This window comes from Cryptotermes secundus, unplaced genomic scaffold (genome assembly GCF_002891405.2).
Source record: "Cryptotermes secundus unplaced genomic scaffold, Csec_1.0 scaffold1084, whole genome shotgun sequence".
Taxonomy (NCBI): Eukaryota; Metazoa; Arthropoda; class Insecta; order Blattodea; family Kalotermitidae; genus Cryptotermes; species Cryptotermes secundus.
Window position 1 is genome coordinate 1,184,134 of NW_019724603.1, and position 20,237 is coordinate 1,204,370.

Below are 20,237 nucleotides of genomic sequence, written 5' to 3' on the forward strand. Positions count from 1 at the left end.
ATTTTTCCTCCTACCCTGAAGATTGAGGCGATACGTTCTTCTGAAACGTCGGTTAACACCACATCTACACGGTGCCACATCCCAGAAGACTGCTTTCTTCATAACTAATTCTGTCTGCAGGGTGTGACCCAACTCCTGTGACAAGTGGAACATTTTTATCGGCTTTCAGTCCTGTTATATTTTTAGGTGGATCTGTAACTGATCTATTGAATTTGCTCATTTCGTCTGTCTGTGCCTATGCATGAGAAAATTCGAGAATCACTGGAAGGATTTTCATGAAATTTAGGAAAATCTTTGCGCGGCTTCAATTTCCATTTATACGGGACACAAGTTTAACGACCAGTATACATGAGGACCTACTTGCTTTTCTGCGCCCTAAATATTTATCCGGACAGAGAAATCGTAGAGAAAAATTAATAACCAATAAAATGTATCCAAAGTTCTAGTGATAATTGAATAATATTTAGTTTTTTCGAAGTTCCATATTAAGCAATCGACATTGGCCTCCAGAACACAACAGGAACTAAAAAGAAGAAACACGAAAGAAAGTATTTTTTGATTTTAAACATCTTTAAAATGTGTTCGATTACTTTCAAATATAAAAATCTCAGAATCACTGTTTTTTGGACATTTTCAATCATCCAGTATTCTGGAGACTAGAAAGCCCAACGTTTCGGAAAATGGATCTGTTTCCGTCGTCAGGTAAGGGGGAAAGACACCTACCCTCTTACGTCCCCTAGAAAGAGCTAACCTCGATCACTGGACAACCTCTGTCAGATTCACACAGCCATTTAAAAGTGCGTACAATTTTATCTGTTTCTTTCAGGATCAAGCTTAAAATTTATGAACCATACAGGTTCGCGTCAAATCTCCTATTGTTATTCTGGAGGTGGCTGGTTTTAACACCAAGAAGGCCGCCGTGAATGTGGAAGGTTGAACATTGCGTATATTGTGCATTTTAGACTTCATATGTGTATCCATACAATCAACATCTATTGTAATAGTAGTTTCCGAAAGTATTGATACCCTCTGAGGATGATCCGTAAGGATCGAAACATGTAAGGGAGATAAATCCTAAAGTGATAAAACTTAAACAGTCACATTAGACGGTATTATTTTTGCCTTTGTGTATAAAATTGTTTAATAATTTTATTTCAGTTTAGCGTGTGAAGTAAGAGTGAATGTTGAGACATTAATATTGATTATTTATTCGTCCGGGACATACGGGTTATTATAAATAATATGGGGAACACGGTAGCGTAGTTGGTTGAGGCACTATGCTACAAGCCGGAACGTCGCGGGTTCGATTCCCGATGAAGTCATTGGATTTTCCAATTGACCTAATCCTTCCAGCAGGACTATGGTCCTGAGGTAGATTCAGCCTCTAACAGAAATGGGTATCAGGGATCTTCCGGGTGGAGAAATGTCCAGTGCGTGAAGCAGACACCCACACCGCCATCTGTGAATCGATTCTCTAGCAAATATGGGAGCCTCGACATCTCACAACCCTATGGGCCTCCATGGCCTGTTACAGGGTTAGTTTTACCCTTATTTTAAATAAAACGGGTGTTAAGAAATTAATGTTTTCCCGAAACTGTTGCAGATACAAACATGAAACAAGAAGGCGGCACATAGAGATGTTCGATATATGCTCCATTAATCGCTCTGCACACGGCAAGGCGGTATTCGAATTATACCTATGTACTCCTCAACTGTCACTAATGTACTTTGGCTACGACCCGAGAAATTCGCTCTCGAAGGGAATGTAGCATCGGCAGTTAGTATACCTGGAAAACGTACGGATTGAAGTTCGGTGACCAAGGGGGCCAAGCGTGTATACTGCCCATCCTATCCATACTTTCTGCACTCGAGACGCCATTTTCCTTCGATAGTGATCGGAGAGTCACTCGCGGCTCATAATGTTATAACCAATGTTGCCAACGAAAATTTAATAAATTTCCTCACTATTTTCAAGTTGAGCCGTGTTTTTGTTTGTAACCCTTTACAAAATACTCTAATTTCTTATCACATGTATTCCTTGCGTTTCACAAATTTCAATAAGTATTAACCTGCAGTGAATATTTCCACGTCAACTTGATATCTGTTCGTTATAAGGAAAGAATTCATCATATAAGCTTCACTATTCAGCTTAAAATTCCTTGTAGCGAACGTTACATATTAAGTCTTCTTACGTCGAAGAGTAAATTTAAAGAGTAAGTTTGTATTGTATATTAATTCTATAAAACTGTATATAAAGAGGTATAGTTAAAAGGTTAATTTGTCCCTGTGCTTAACTAATTAAGCACTGCATCATGAAGGCGTATTGGGGAGTGGATATATAGATCCACACATTCTTGAACACGGCACTAGTTGGAGGTGAGTGCTCAGCTTCGCGCCTTGGCCGCTTAATCCCTGGGGAAAAAGCCCCTGTTACTCATTTTATAGGAGGTTGGGTGGACCCCAGAGCTGGTCTGGAAGATGTGGAGAAGGAAAAATTCTTGATCCTACCGGGACTGGAATTTTTACCCTTCCCCCGGTCATCTAGCCCGTAGCCATTGGCTATACCGACTGAGGTATCCCGGCTCCTATAATGCTCTTCATGCAGTCCGTAATAGTGTCTTGCCCGTGCTGAAAGAAATGTGTATTGATATTTCGACCAAAATTTTTTATTCTTTATGGTGGTTATATTTAAAATCTCTGGCTTCTTAGACTGACACACACACCAGACCGCAACATAACACATGTCACACTCACAGACGCACAGCACAACACATACACAACATACACACACCACACAGCACATACACGACATACGCCACATGTACACACCAAACCACACACACACCACATCGCACATATACACCACACCACACACCGCACGCATACGCAAGAAAACACGTACACACGCCACACCAGACCACACCACACACCCGCTACACGTACACACGCCACACACACACACACACACAGATGTTTGGCTTTCAGAACACGTTCAGTTTGCTATAGTTACTACGAAAATACATGTAGATCTACGAGTAAAGTGTTGTGTTCTGGTGAGAGTGAAGTCAGTTGCAGGGGCTGGACGTGAACTCAGCGGGGACTCCTGTTGCTGACAGCATCAGTCGCGAGTTCGGTGTCTATCACGAGTCATTGTTCCAGCCCCGTCCATACTACACCGGCAGCAGAACGTCAAACAATCGACGCTCCCCCCAGATCCGGCCCTCCGGAAAGTTTTCTGATGCAGATCGGATAAAAAAAAAGGGGAGCAAACCAGAATTAAAACAAGTTCGGACATATTTAAGCTGCTGGCCGCGTCGTCATATGAAACACAAACCACGACGGTTCGTAGTGCAGCGTAATCGAAATAAAGTTCAGGTCATAGCCGCTACGAGGCGCTGCTAGTATCTAGAAGTTGCGAAGTTTGTTGAAAGATGCCAGCTGCTGTACCGAACAAATATCTTTGTATACGGGCAAATCTGTCCAGTTTCATGACAGGCCTAATTTCGCTTAACGATGCTGGGAATACGTGTTCAACAGTTAGTTCCAACAGCTGTCCTAGATGGCTTCATGCCGAATTCTAAAGCGAATTTAAATTGTCATACCACGAAATTGGGTTACGTAAATTAATTTGTCCTTGTACTGAACTGAACATCCCGCAGTCGAGACGGTTGAGTGAAGGAATTGTTCCACGTGTTCCTATTATCGGTTCTAGAAGGAAATGAGCGGGCAGCTTCATGCCCCGGCCGCTTTATCCCAGATGATGGGCCCCCCAGTACCTACAGGATAGGAAGCTGGGTGAACCATTAGCCAGTTCAGAGATAGGTCTCTTTGCATTTGCCGGGAATCAAACCCAGATTTCTGGGTCGTTCAGTCACCAGCTAGGCCGCTCTATGGATTCACAACGAAACAAAGTACGTAGGGAGACTGAAAGTGCTTCCCGTACACGAAGCCTGATCATATGGTTTATACTGCTAGCATTTGAAGTGGTTTTTAAATAACGCACTAAAATAGTATACAGGATGTTTCAGGCTACAAACTGGACATCAATGATTCGATTCCCTGCGAGGGTGAGAAATTTTTCTCTACTGCACTGCACCCAGACCGATTCTGGGGCTCAGCCAGCCTCACATCCAATGAGTACCGGAGGCTTATTCCCCGGAGGTTAAGTGGCCGTAGCTTGAAGCTGACCATTCCCAAGTATTTCCAAGGTCAAAAATGGTGGAGCTATGTCTCCATTCCTTAATACGTGTTCATGATGTGATGCTTAATTTTTTAAAGTCAGGGATAACTTTACAACGTGTTTCATAATCGTTAGATCCAACATGTTAAGGGACATAGGAGATGAGGAAAGTTGATATGAATGTTGGCAAACATGGTCTCAATGACTTATATAAGCAAATATATTTCTTGATGAGTTTTACGCAAGCACTGACAGTAATTGACAGTTAAAATACTTAGAATTTTTTGCGAGTGCGCGCCCGTAACAACTATTTTAATTCCTGAACACGTGGTACAAGTTTGACACAACATATTTGAAACATCCTGTATTATATAAGTTTGTGTGTGTGTGTGTGTGTGCGTGTGCGTGTAGAAACTACTAGAACTATAGAGCAGAACTGGTACTACCGACTGCGAACCTTATCTGTATCCCTCCAAAATATGTAACATATCACCTACAATGTTTTTGTGTAATAATTGCACGCGTGGAACACTGTGGCATGTAATAATCCCAGTGCTATCAGTTGAAGATGAAACAAATAGTGACTTTGAAAACAAACAGATCCTTGATGAAGGTTGTTCAAAACAAGAATATCATTACAATAGAGAAGGGCCCGTTCAAGTCAACGGTAAGGTGAAAATACGTATACACGTATCCCATTTGTTATAGGCTACCTGATCTCAGATAATTACCAATTAGTAGAAATACAGATTCAGGAGGAAACTAAGAGGAAATTGAATTCAGGTCATGGTTGCTACCACAGGAAAAATTGTAGTTTTGTATATTCTCGTATTTATGTTTTTAGACAGCAGACGAGAAGAAAAAAGGTTCTTGTCTGAATGGTAGCAAACATAACTGCGGGGAAAACACCTCCCAGTACCCATTGGATAACAGGTTGTGTTGACCTCAGAACCTGTCTGGACGCTGTGGAGGAAAGTATTTTGTCCCTGCCAGGAATCTAACCCCGGCCGTCCAGCCCGTCGCTAAAACGAAGAGCGGTTTTTTGGTAAAGACAGCACAGTTTAGGGATGCATTTAGAACGAATCTTCTGAGAACTGATGTTTCTCTGGATAGCTCAGTCAGTACAGGGAAAGCTACGGGCTTAGTGACCAAGGAATCAGAGTTGATTCCAATACAGTTCAGATCCAGCCTGCTCTTCAGTCGATTCGCGGGTAAAGCGGCCTGAGCGCGAACCTGACAATTTACCTCCATCTAGTGCTGAGGTTATGAATGCATAAACTCTGCCTCCAGTCCCATATACGTCTTCTTGTCTTATTTCCTCATTAAGCACAGGATAATTTGATCTTTAATTTTAATTCATGTTTACCGCCTTTGTGGTCTAGTGGTCAGAGTTCCTGGCTACAGATCCAGAGGTCCCGGGTTCGATTCCGGGCGCTACCAGTTTTTCTGAGAAGTAGTGGCTCTGGAACGGGGTCCACTCAGGCTCGTGGTGATAATTGAGGAGCTTTCTCAAGGAAAGAGCTGTTCCGGTCTAGAAAACCGAAATTAACGGCCGTGGGGATTTATTGCGCTGACCACGCGGCACCCTCTATCCGCAAAATTTGGCACTAACTTCGCCGACAAGCGGCGGTCTCTCGGTTGGTATAGTTCGCTTGTGGACTACAGGTCACGGAGTTTTTTTTTTTGGTTCCTAGGCAGTGATTATTTGGCTTATCGCTTCATCATGCTAACTTACTGCATCAAAATCATCTTCATAAACGTTATACATTAGACTAATAAAACAAATTCATTTGGCGTTGTTTTTATTTCGGCCATTGAGAGAATCTGCCAGTTGCGCAGCTACTCAAGAACTTCCTAGCATTTTATGGAACCCGAAGCTTCATTACCGTATTCACAACAGCCCTCCACTGGTCCCTATCTTAAGCCAGATCAATCCAATCCATACCATCCTATCTCTCTAGGATCTGTTTTAATATTGTCGACCCACTTACGTCTTGGTCTTCCAAATGGACTCTTTCCATCTGGTTTTCCCACCAATGTCCTATATGCATTCCTCTTCTCCCCATTCGTGCTACATGTCCTGCCCATCTCACCTTGACTTGATCATTGTAATTATACTTGGAGAAGAGTACAAGTTATAAAGCTCCTTATTATGCAGTTTTCTCCAACCTCCTATCACTTCATCCCTCTTCGGTCCAAATATTCTCCTCAGCACCCTGTTCTCAAACACCCTCACTCTGTGTTCCTCCCTTAATGTCAGAGACCAAGTTTCACACTCATAGGCATTAAAAACAGCGTTGTGAAAGGTGGGTCTGCTTTCATCACCACGTACATGATAACATGAAAAAGGTCCGTGTTAGTTGGTTAAGAATTACCGACGTTTCAGGGACAGAGATATCCCTGAAAGTCGATAATTTTTAACCGACCGATGCGACTGATAACTACGAGGATGCTCTATCAACAGTATCGCCAGGGAAAGCTTCAGAAATGGATTCGTTTTCCCGAAACGTCGGTAAACTTTACCCTATTATACTGAGTTACAGCCCAGAAGAAAGTGCTTCTCATAGGAAAAGAATTTCGCTTATTTAAATTTGGCTACACACTGAAGAGGGTGTTGTCTTACTTGATTTATTTTTGCCTTTGCTTGTCTCCAATATCTTAAGGTAAGAATAGCCACTACTTCTATAACACATTTCGTAATACGAAACGCTAAAATTTGCTGCGAACTCACCCAGTGCCTTAATTGATTTAGAATCAGCTCTGCTCCATAACGAAGCCATATGTTGAGAAGTCTTAATATTACGTAGCGAATTTAATTTCGTGGCCCACAATATGATGCATCACGAAATCCGGCAGTTGTATCCTATAGCATCTTCTAACCCGCTCCTTAGACGCTATCTATAGCCACGGTAATCCCATCGTCGTTAAATAACCAATCAAATTCTGAAACAGTTCGCTCTTCTCGTTCTTTTATTGATTCATTTCAAAGTCTCACATCTGTTGTTAGTGTAATAACTTCAACATTCAAACTCTTTGGAGCAAAAGTCTTTCTGGTAGAAGCGCTTATGAGGGATGGTGAAGTGTTACGAAGATGATAGGGTAAATTTTGGAAAGTGGGGAGGGTAAAGTGTTTGCCTTCTCGTCTGCTGTCCAAAAACATAAAAATTAGAATATACGAAACTATAATTTTGCCTGTGGTTCTGTATGGGTGTGAAACTTGGTATCTGACATTAAGGGAGGAACATAGACTAAGGGTGTTTGAGAATATTTGGACCGAAGAGAGATGAAGTGACAGGAGGTTGGATAAAACTGCATAATGAGGAGCTTCATAACTTCTACTCTTCTCCAAGTATAATTAGAATGATCAAGTCAAGGAGGATGAGGTGGGCAGGGCATGTGGCACGAATGGGGGAGGCATATAGAATGCATATAAGATAATAGTGGGAAAGCCAGAAGGAAATAAACCACTGGGAAGACCAAGGCATAGGTGGGTGGACAATATTAAAATGATTCTTAAGGAGATAGAATGGGATGTAATGGATTGGATTGGTCTGACTCAGGATAGAGACCAGTGGAGGGCTCTTGTGAACACGATAATAAACCTTCGGGTTCCATAAAATGCTAGGAAATTTCTTGAGTGGGTGCACAATTGGCGGCTTCTCAAGAAGGGCACAGCTCCATAAGAAAGTAAGTAAGGGAGGGTAAAGTGTTGGGAAGTGAAAAGGGTAGAAATTTAGGGAGAGGAGAGGGTAAACTGTTAAGAAGTGGAAAAGTTACGATTTTGGGAAGAGAAAAGGGTGAAGTGTTAGGAAATGGAAAATATAAAGTGTTAGGAAGAGAAGAGGGTAAAATGTTAGAAAGTGGGCTTTGTTTTGAGGTTTTACTATTTAGGATCTGAATTTTGATATCAAAGTTGGAATGCCGCATTGGAGTGGAGTTCTGACACATAGAGGGCTACATAAGGACGAAACCTTAAGGAAATGCAGAATGTAAGACATAGCAATGCAGCTTGAGCCAAGAAATTATTCTAAAATTTTCCTGTGGATGACTGTTTCAAAAAGGATCTAAAGCAGGTAAACTATAATATATTTTTTTCAGCACAATATGCGAACTTATTTTCATGAATATTTCTTGTAACTGACTGTGTACTCTAAGCACAGAAAAGTATTTATATTGCCACAATTTTATGTAGTGTGACTATAGACGCTTTTTGAATTTTTTGGATTCCTTGATACAGAGCGTGGCTACACTTCACAGTTCACTGTTACACACTAGTGTCCATAGTCATGTCTTCACTGCCGTTGCTTTGTAGAGGCTTTCAACGGTGGACGTTCCCCTTCCTCTGGATTGTCGAATTGTCTCCGGCCTCAGCTACAGCTTCTCACAACGACTGAACCGCAGCGGTTATTTAACTAACTAACCGACAATTTTAACTGCCTCCTAGATCGCAGCTTCTGAACCACTGCTTCTTGGACGGATTGTATTACATCCTGTGCTCCGTGCTCACTGAAGTTTTTATGCTTTGGGTTGGTAATCTTATCAGTTACGTTGGCAACAATGTAAAGAGGATTAAGGCTTACAAATGAGAGAAGAATAGAAAGAAGACAAATCTCTTTTGTAGACCAGTCAGAAATCGAGGTGTATGACCCACGGAACACAGGAAAGTCTTAGAAATTTTTTTCTCCGATTTATCCTGCAAGGATATCAAAGGGAAAGGATACAATAAAGAATCAAGAAACGCAGGACAGAACCGTATTTAAAGAAACCTTATAGAGAAGCAAGATCGACTAAACAAAAATTATATATTTCAAAGCAGAATTACTTGGACTTATCGCATTACTGAATAACCGCTCCTCGCCGCAAATTACGTCACACGTATTTTCATTTGATTCTCAGAAAAGTTTCATATAATTTTTTATATGTTCGTATTTAAGGGCGAGCCGTAGCATAGTTCGTTGAGACACACACACACACATACTTTATTGTTCTCAGTCTGTTACAGTCTCCACTAGTCGTTGCCTGGTAACGGATCCTTATCGGCCGGTAAATATTCCACAACTAAGCTCTAAACTTTGTCCGGCTTATAACCCCTCGGCATGGCTCGCGTAGAAAACATCGCTCCTCAATATCGTATTAATTGCTGCGTGCGCCACTATCGGCGCCGATCCGCAGAAAAAAAAAGACAATTCCCAGCCAGGTCAATGGCGTGCTTGCCGCTGCCTAGCAATGGCTGTTGTCTAGTTGTTTAGCGGTCGTTGCCTAGCAAAGGATTTATACACCACAATCATTTATTATAATTTCTTGCTAGGTTTGAAGTTAGGTATTTTTCAAAGATATTCACATCTAAATATTTTTGCTATTTTGGGGTGGGGGTGCTTCACGGATCTGCCAGTGTCTAGACAATGTGACATGGTTAACTGGAAACGCCAAATCGAGGTGCATTTTCCGGACATCACCTGCACTGTCTGAGGAAAATTATAGAATAATGAGCCAGTAGTCGGTGTTTCGTCATGAAAAAGACCGAATATATCATCCAGAATATGAATATAGATCCTCAACGCTACATTAACCCGCTCAGTAATTATTTCCTAATGAACTCAACTGAGCACGTCACTCGAAAAACTTTTACTGAAAACGAAGCGCTCTGTTCTTCAGAATATCGGATGGTGGGAATGCTGAGAGGCTCAGGAAAATTAAAGTTAAAGCTATCCCTGTAACAGGCGGTGGAGGCCCATATGGTTGTGAGACGTCGAAGCTCCCACATTTTGTAGACAATCGGCTCACAGATGGCGGTGAGGTTAAGTAAAACTATGTCTGTAACAGGCCGTGGAGGTTCATAGGCTTGTGAGACGTCGAGGCTCAAACATTTTCTAGACAGTAGGCTCACAAATGACGGTGAGTTTAAGTAAAGCTATGTCGGTAACAGGTCGTGGAGGTTCATAGGCTTGTGAGACGTCGAGGCTCAAACATTTTCTAGACAGTAGGCTCACAGATGGCGGTGAGATTAAGTAAAGCTATCCTTGTAACAGGTCGTGGAGGTTCATAGGCTTGTGATACGTCGAGGCTCAAATATTTTCTAGACAGTAGGCTCACAGATGGCGGTGAGGTTAAGTAAAGCTATCCTTGTAACAAGCCGCGAAGGCCAATAGGGTTGTGAGACGTCGAGGCTCCCACATTTTCTAGAAAATTGGCTCACAGATGGCGGTGAGGTTAAGTAAAGCTATCCTTGTAAGAGGCCGTGGAGGCCCATAGGATTGTGAGACGTCGAGGCTCCCCACATTTTCTATACAGAATCACAGATGGCGGTGAAGTTGCCAGCTTTACCGCCCTTTACCCCCCAAGAAGTTTCCTGGTAATGATTTCTGTTAGAAGGTGAGTCGACCCCAGGGACGTACTGCGCCTGGAAGGATTGCGTCAATTGAAACATCAAGTGACATCATAGGGAATCGAACCCGCGACCTTCCGGCCTGTAGCATAGTGATTCAAACAACTACGCTACCTCGTTCCCCTTTCAGTAACCCCAAACGTATTAAATGTTGCGAGTTTTTCTTCTGTCTGTAATTTCTCCAAGTGTGGCACGGTTATATGCAGATGTATTCTGGATGTTTGTTTCTCGAGCTGTGTTCAAAGTTCCTTCCACTTCACATGACTAAGATATAATTATCCAAGCACTTACAGGCTCCTAAACTTATTGCTTACTACCATGCATTTTACCTGTGTCTGTGTACCAATTTCTTATCATCAACATTCAAATTAAAAGCAATTTATTTAAACACGGTTCTACTTGAAAGAATATATTTACATAGCCAATACGAATATTGCTTCATTTTGTTACACAGTTCTCTGTTGAAAACGGTGCCGTTGACGTCAACTGCTTAATAAAGAGCTCGTGTTTGTTTTGTTAAATGGAATCAGTGATTTGTCGCCACACCGATGGAGTGATATTTCTTTAAGCCCAAAAAGTGTCAGCTTCATTTCATACATTGCGAAGACGCTAGTTTTTGGTTGTCAAACCTGCTCTTCGTGTAAATGAAAATTTACACGTAACCTAAACTTCAAATGTATGGTGACATTCCTCCCACATACTTCATGACTACGTAGTTCAGATAAAATGTCAACAGATGTCGCATGCTGTCATATACAGCAACTTTTGTATAAAGATCGACATTTTCGACACTTGGCACTTTTAGATTTGATTTTGCAACGAAGGCTGGTTTGTATTATCTCTGCAAGGACAACGAGAACGTGGCAAGGTTTGAAGCCCTACGGCTTTCTTGCTGGGTCTTTTGAAATTGCAGATTCTTGCAAGAAACTTTTGAAAAGTCCTGGGAAATATCTTCCATACATTTCGTTTGAATTAAGTAACTCTGCTGGAGATATTGTTTTATCTTGAAGACAGATCGTTATTGTAAAGGCTACTGCGTTTTGAGAAACATGAAAGCGGAAGTTTTGAGTTCACACATAGAAACTTCCCGTTGGTTTAAGAGTTTTTACTGGTGTAACTTGACCGTTAGAGATTCAACAACTCCCTCCACCCCCCAATCCCCACCCCCCACTTTTAAAAATGAAATAGGAACTCTTCATAAGCAGTTCGTAACGGAACTTGTAAATCCTACTCATACCGCTTGGACGCCAGGTCCTATAGAACTATCGCTGGCAATGCTGTCACGTGTTAGGCGTTAGCATGACTAATAATGATGGGTTCTGGATTTGATGATTGGGTTTACTGGCGCTTCTTTACAATTACAATCAGTTTTGACTGCCGAGGCCTCTCTTCATTCTGCTTCTCTTTCCACGCCTCACTGTAAACAACCTTCCTTGTCCCCTATAAAACTTCGGCACGGACCACGCACAGAAAACACACTGAGAACACCGTATACTATCAATTACTCTATTGCTATAGAAACGGAAATTCTTCTATCGTTGTCTGCATATTAATTTCTTGGAGATTGTGTTTAGCGACCCGTTGCCTAGCAATGGATCATTTCATCACAATATTATATTCTTTTATGTTGTGAAGAACAATTTTCCGATGTGGAGGCGGGGTCGAATACCTTCACCGTAGCTCTGCGAGTCGTGGAAAAATTGAAAATGGAATCCAAATGCCTGGGAGAATAATTGGGCCACCCTGTTCCTGGGGGACATAAATACAGGGAGCTGGTCCTACAGGCTTGGGGGTTGGACTCAAGGCTGACAACCTTGTTCTGTAAAGAAATTGTTACGAAATTGAAAGAAGTGATAACCGAATGCAACCCTGCAGAATCTTCTAAGGTAAGTTATGGCTCAAAAAGGGCTGTTTTGCTGCTGCTGATGATGATAATAGGGAACAATTACGTAAGCAAAGGTTCTATCAGTGCTAAATTTTCCAACGTTTAGCGTCGTTGTCATGCTTCCACTTTAACCACATTTTTTATATATATTTTATATGTGATTTAATACCCGTCACGTGCCTAACTCCAGATGTTAATTAGTTATCATAAACAGTCAGAAAGCCAAAGGTTATTTTGCACGATCGCTCTATTCTTATTTTATGTTTTAGAAGAAAATCACCGTAACAAAACTTTAATGTTTTTTAAGATATCTTACATTATTCCAAGACAGAAAATTAAGTGAAATCAGTGTCGCTCCCACCTCAGTAGTACTCACGTCCACCATGTTTTTTTTATTACTGGTCATAGAAAATAAAGTTGGGGGTGACCTCCAATGGGATATTACTGTCACGTCATTGAGTGAATACAGACGGGGTTTGGATTGGTAATTGGATTTATTGAACACTTACAGAACGTAACTACAAGTAACTACAGCGCTGTCGCTAATTCACACACTCTACAATTCACTACATCACACACCAAGTCATCTCAGTCTGCTGTATCTTCACCGGTTGTCGCTTGGCAGTGGCTTCCAACGGCGGACGGGTTTCCGAACTACCACCGTGCCTCAGCTACCAGCTCACCAAACTGAACCGCAGCATCCCTCGCATTGCTCACCAGCCAACTCAATCCACTCCATTTTTCTGCTCCAGCATTGTTCCGCATTTACGAAGCAATAGCCTAACAATGGCCGTCGCCTTGTTGTTTGTTTCGAGGTCGTTGCACAGTAACGGGCCTGTATGCCATAATGCTTATAGCAAAGTTTGTTGAAAATCGGTCAAAGGTGACTAATGACCTTATTATCATGTTATTTCTGTAGCAACAAAGCTACCAATCAGAAACTGAAGCTGAAATGGAAACCTTGTGAGAGAATCTAGTGACGATATTGTCATATGTATGGGTGTGTGAATATTAGACGGGGTATGGATTGGTGAACGAATTTATCGACCACTTGTATAAACCACTCAGAATTACAGACAATACAAGACTACTGCTGATCTACACACTTTGCATTCCACTGTTACACATGTACTAGTGTCTTCAGACTTTACTAGTCGTATCCTGGCAACGGATTTAACACAGTGGAGATTCTTCAGCTTCCGTGGTCGAATTTTTGCCCGCTGGTTAACACTCCACACCTGAATTCATAGCGCCATCTTTTCAGTCTCCGCAACTCTCGACTAACTGCTCACCTGGAACTCCGGAACTCCGCTGACTTAAAGTCAAAGTTACATTGCGACTGACGGTCAGTCAGTCAGTCAGTCAGTCTTGGTGTCGAGCCCAATCTGGGGCTTATGACCAGATATTTATTACTGTCTGACAGTTTAGATCTCATTATTGTGGGGCGCCCACTCTGACTAGAAGACGGGTAGATGTTCATAGACGTTTCGGAGGAACTTACTGACTCCATCTTCAAGATTAAGCCAAACAAGCAATCAACAAGCAGAACTAGATATATAATCATATACGGATAGGGGATCGACCAATCACAAAGCTTCAACCTGCACAAGAAAAAACAGACAAAACGTGGAGGTACAGCCTTGTGGCGAATGGGATTCGAATTCACGATCCCAGTATGACAAAGTTCGCCAGAATCCATTTACCAATTACAGCAGTAGGTATATTTAATCTGTAGAGTTCGTGCTTGACTGTAGGAAATGGTTTCGGTATTATGGGATTAAACCCGAAGAAGGGTTTCCCACATCGGATACGAGGTAAGTAAGTACATATTTCGAGATTAATCGAACGCCTAGTAGGTTTCCATGGAGACGGTCCTCTTCCAATTCATTGTACGTTATCAGAGTGGATATTACGGTGCCTCCACTATGGCGTTGTGCCCCCACACTCATTGCGTTTATTGCATCAGCTTGAAGGCGAGACGGACTTCAGAGTAGCTCATGTGGATACGGGCTTGTGTGAGAGTTCAGCTGATTTAGCACATATATCCTAATAACATATATCTTTAAGATATATAGTGTGACACTTTCACCTAGGTGCTGGGATAATACTAAAATGGAATATCACCGGACATGTTAATCTTGCTGTAATTCTACGGGCTTCTATTGGTCGAGACATCGACCTATATTAAACTGAGTGTTTCGTGGTATACCTCAGTTCCTAGAGGTAAATGCTGGGATTGTACCAAATTAGGCCATGGTAGTTTCCTTTCAGATCCTTTCCAATGCAGTTATACTACAATCTGGCTCTATATAGTACTGCAGACATCGCTAAATATCCAACTGAAAATCGACAAATAATTTTGCTGTTCGTGAAGGTAAATTTGTCCCTGTGTTTAAGTAAAAAAAAAAAAAAACACTATGAAGATGTATGGTGGAATGGAGGTATAACTCCACACACATTCTTGATACCGGCACTAGATGGAAGTGGGTGCTCAGTTTTGTATCCAGGAGACGTTTACCCTTGGTACCCATTAGATAGAAGCTTGGGAGTTCCTCACAGCTTGTTTGAATTCTGCAGGGAGGAAATTCTCTAGATCCTGCTGGGGCTCGAACTCCAGTGCCTCGGTTGTCCATCCCGCAGTCTCCTCTATAAGTTGTACGAACTGAATTGTCCCTGTTTCTCAGCGTTCGAGGGATGGACTGGTTTTGTTTGTCCCAGGATAATCCCCAATGAGAGACTTTTGTGAATACGGTAACGCACGTTCAGTTTCCTTTTAAATCTGGGAATTTATTAACAAAATATTAACAAAATGAGGGACTGTCAGCTTCTCAGGAAGGATTCTAATGCACGGAGTCAGCGTAATTTCTTTCGCAAAGGGAGGTTAACTTGACAATGAGTTAAATGAGATAGAAAGTTATGGGGCCATCTGCAGCTTCAACGCAAACTTTCTCACAAGCATCAAAAACAACCATTTCGGGTTAAAATTCAACCGAGGCATAACCGGACAAATACTTTCTAAGGATATCTGTTGACATGTTCCCAGTGTGATGGAGGCTGACACAACTTTCTTTAACTCTGCTGCTAGTACGTATAAACACGACAATTTGAAACACATTCTTAAAATTAAAGGTTACATCCCATTGTGTTAAGTAGATACACTATATATATCGAAAGCTCAGTCAAACAGTAATATTATGATAATTCAAGATGTTTTCATATTTAAATTTCAAATTTACGTCAACATCAGACTATGTTAACTTATAGTGTTGCTTGTGCTTTAATGTATATGTATTTATTTTGCCTTGTAGAATCTTCGATCCATTGTAACATTACCTCGAATTTATGTCTATGTTTCATATAGTCAGTATTAACAGACACTTTTCTAATGTTTTACCTTTTACTACTAGACCAAACAAATATATAACCCTCAAGGAACACTGCTCAGTAATATGCAAAACTTCTTCTTTACGTGCTTTACTGAAGGACACTTGTACTAGCACACGACTGAGGGCGAAACACTTAGCCTCTCGAATTACTTTAAATTAAGTTGCTATTTACCTTAGCTTCTAACATACGTTTGAGAAACGTACGTGTAGCCTTAAAATTATGGCGTTCCCTAAACATTTTTTTTTTGCTTACGACAAAGTTTATTGGGAATACAACATACACGTATGTTAATTCCTCTTTTGGGTCTTTGAACCGTGTGGATGTAGGCAGTGTTTCTTTTTCCGAAGTTTCATAGGTACTGCCTGCAGATTCAGGGTCTAAGTGAGAAGGGTGAGTTGGTAACAGGGAGGAAATATATACATAACCCGAACACTTATCCTATTTACTTCTTACTTGAAGATCGAAGCATCAGAAACGTCCGAAACGTCGGAAACATAGCCCATATGCTCTGCAAAGACCCAAGTTCAGAATACATATCAGTGATGAACCGCTGTGAACGCCTAGATTCGATAAGGAGCTATAGGTTTATGTTTCTGTTCGCTCCGTAATTCTGTTCGAAATATTTCTCATTTCGATGTATATATCCCGAGTTAGGTAGAGGCAGATGCAGGCACGTATACACAACTGTCATTACTTTCATACTTTAAATTTGTAATATAGAAGGGCTCTTCGGAAAGTAACCTCCTTGTATTTTAGACAACTAATTTATCAGCGGTGGAGAGCTCGTGCATGCGAGGTAGCGTCACGTGACTCATTGCCTTGCAAACTATCATGTAACTGGTCACCTAGTGTTTGTTCTTGTCTCTATAGAGTGAGTTGTGTGTCCTGCGATTGATAGTCCCGCCAGCTGCGAAATTCGCGCTGTTATCCGCATTCATCTCGCTAAAAACATGAATAATATGAAAATCCATCGTGAATTATCCGCGGTAATGAGTGGAGGAATTGTAAGACGATGTAGAATGTTCTGAGATTGGTGAACAAATGTTCACGATGAAGAGCAAAGTATTCGGCCATATTTAGTGAGCGATCTTGTTCAAAATGGAAGATGGCGCTTCGCAATTTCGTAAATTTCATGTGAATTTCCACAAATTTCACGCACTATTCTATACAAGATTATCACAGTTAGGCTAAGCTATCACAAGTTTCGTTCAAGACGGGTTCAGAAAATTCTCAGGGTTGCGCGCAAAAACGCACTTTGACTTCTTTTAGAGCGAAATCACAAAGATGGCGATGAATTTCTCAGCCTCATCGTACGAGTAACAGGTGACGAAACCTGAAATTTATTTGTGAATGTTGAAATCAAAGAGAAGTCAAAGTAGTGGATGCACACACAATCACCAGAGAAGCCGAAAAATGTTTTAAAAGTTTGTCTGCCAGAAAGTTGAAGGAAACTTTTTTCTGGGACAGGAAAGGAGTCCTGATGGAGGAATTCATGCAGCAAACGACCACAGTAACTTCAGAAGTGTATTGCGAAACAATAAAAGAACTGTGTAGAGCCATTCATAACAAAAGGAGTGGAATGCTGGCATACAGTGTCGTACATCTCCATGACAACGCGCATCCTTATAGAGCTACTCACACTCTAGTACTGCTGGGGATTTTCAACTGGGAGTTGTTTGACCACCATCCTTACAGCCCTGATCTCGCGTCGAGCGACTACCATCCGTTTATCTATCTGAAAAACTGGTTGGATTTACAGCGCTTCAACAATAATGAGGAGTTAATGGAAGGTGTCAGAACATGGTTAATCTCACAAGTGGCAGACTTAATACAGACATATAAAAACTTATTCCCCGATACGAATGCCTCAGTTCCGGCGGTGACTATGTTGAGAAGCTTATGTACGTATTTTTCTTATATAATAATTTTTACATTACTTGTTTCGTTAACAGCTCACCGGAGGTTACTTGCCAGATAGTCTCCTTATCTATCGAATTAGGTCGAGGTAGTGCAGACAAGTATGTAAGCCTTCGTGTAAAGCATCTGTTATTACACTCATATTTTTTGTTAAATTTGGAATATATGTGCAAATATTGGTAAAACTTCATGATAGCAAACTTGATTACAATCACTTCAGTGTTTCTGGAGTTGTCATACGCCGACAGGAGGAGGAGCACCACGAGAGATTAATGAGAGCGAATTTTGAAAGTTTTTGTTGCAGATGTGTCAGAGCGTTTTGTCAGATTACTCACAAAAGAGTCCCGGATATGTGTGCGTATTTCAATGCTAGAATTTCAAATATTAAATTATGGATTTTCCAATCCCTCCTGCGAACGGCGATGAAGTTATAAAATAAAGAAAGTAGACATTTAAGCATAAACCTCGGCGTTTCTTCCTCTTCAATTATCCTCTACATATTACTATGTCACAGATATGTAAGTCCTTAACTATCCTCTGGGCTGTGACTCCATGTAGTCTGGTAGAAGTTTACCGACATTTCAGAAGAACGTATTACCTCCATCTTCGTGGTCGAAGAGACAACCAAACAAGGTACCGGAAAAGAGAGGATTTCCTCCAAAACACCCTTGAAATGCAGGACTGTACGGCATCTCACGGTCATATTAACCGTTGTGAGAACCTCAAATTCAACATTTCCAATGAGACAATATTATACATTATGGTCCACTACGGACGTTTCGAAATCACGATTTTACTGCATATGAACACCATGAATTTGAGAGGTTCTGGGAAAGTAACTTCAATAGAATTAAGCATAAGAGTAAGTGTGCTGAGGTACATCTTCGGTAAAGATCTACACTGCAATACCGACTGAGGACACTGCAAAACCGGCGAAAAAACTGCAGGTTATCGGTATCATTATTTGGTTTTATCGCAACTGAGATCAATTTATGAATTTGACTTGCATGGAAACAACATAAAACCAAACATCGTCCTTTTAGACTGCATATAGAGGAAATATCTACGTACTGAATAGGGGAATTCATAGAAAATTATAGATTTCACTGGGGGGAGGGGGGCGCATTTTTCGAGTGCCCATTTCAAGAACCTGCCACAAATTTCTCCGTTACACGAGAAAAGAACGATGATTTTGGGGTAGACAAAACAAATATCACTCACTCACTCACTCATGGAGCTGAGCCCTTCTTGAGAAGCCGCCAATTGTGCAGCTACTTAAGAACTTCACAGCATTTTATGGAACCCGAAGGTTCATTACCGTTTTCACAAGAGCTCTCCACTGGTCCCTATCCTGAGCCAAATCAAGCCAGTCCATCCTATCTCTCTAAGATCCATTTTAATATTGCCCACCCACCTACGCTTTGGTCTTCCCAGTAGTCTCTTTCCTTCTGGCTTTCCCACCAATATCCTATATGCATTCATCATCTCCCCATTCATGCTATATGCCCTCCCCATCTCACCCTCCTTGACTTGATCCTTCTAATTATACTTGGAGAACAGTACAAGTTATGAAGCTCCTCATTATGCAGCTTTCTCCAACCTCCTTCACGGATACAAGAAAATAACCGATCGTTACGCATTACATATGATGGTGATGATTATGATTATGATATATTTGAAGTGAACGTAAAGGGAATAGATACACATTGCAAGGGCATGGTATGCAACACCCGAGAACATTTATATTTTTGTAATAATTCTTGTGAATACTTAAATTATGAATTCCCAGGCGCCACATATTTGAGAATATGTCAAGAAATCAGCCAGATTTAATTAGAATATTATTACCCCTACAAGTGCCAAGTTCAGAATATTTCGATGTTTATACAAATTTATATATATAATCACAGCATATGACATCTGTTGGCAATTAGACCGAACTACGTAGTCAAGAAACATTTAAGAGAGCATATTTCCCCTTTATTTCGAAATTCTAAGGGAGGTTTTATATATATATATATAATGTATTTCTCGGAAATGTACATATTATTTAACTCTGGCAATTTTCAAATAAATTACACAAGCCTACAAAAAAAAATTTTTTTTTGGGTGTCTAGGATTTTAGAACTAATTTTAGTTATATTTAAGGCGCTGAATCTAAATATAAAATCAGTTTTTCTCTACCAGCTCTACTTTTTTAGATCAGCGTTTTTGTATGATGAGTATTTTCCCTGTAATCACCCTTCTGATTGTAATGAAGGTGACAGTGATTATGAAGGGATGTCGTCAATCCCTCAACGTTTTAACCAGGATGAGTTAAATGACCTCATCAGAGATCTCAACCTGTCAAAAGAAGCTTCTGAATTACTGGCTTCTAGGTTGAACGACAAAAATTTACTGGAACAAGAAACCAAAATTTCCTTTTACCGCACAAGAGAAACGGATCTGCTACCCTTCTTCTCTCAAGATTACAATCTTGTATA

At 41.0% G+C, this 20,237-nt stretch overlaps 1 protein-coding gene across 1 annotated transcript in view; it reads right to left on the bottom strand.

The window, feature by feature from the left end:
* LOC111862531 (calexcitin-2) overlaps positions 1–20,237 on the bottom strand; it is a 68,773-nt gene that overhangs the window by 47,448 nt on the left and 1,088 nt on the right. The gene's annotated exons all lie outside the window — the stretch shown is intronic.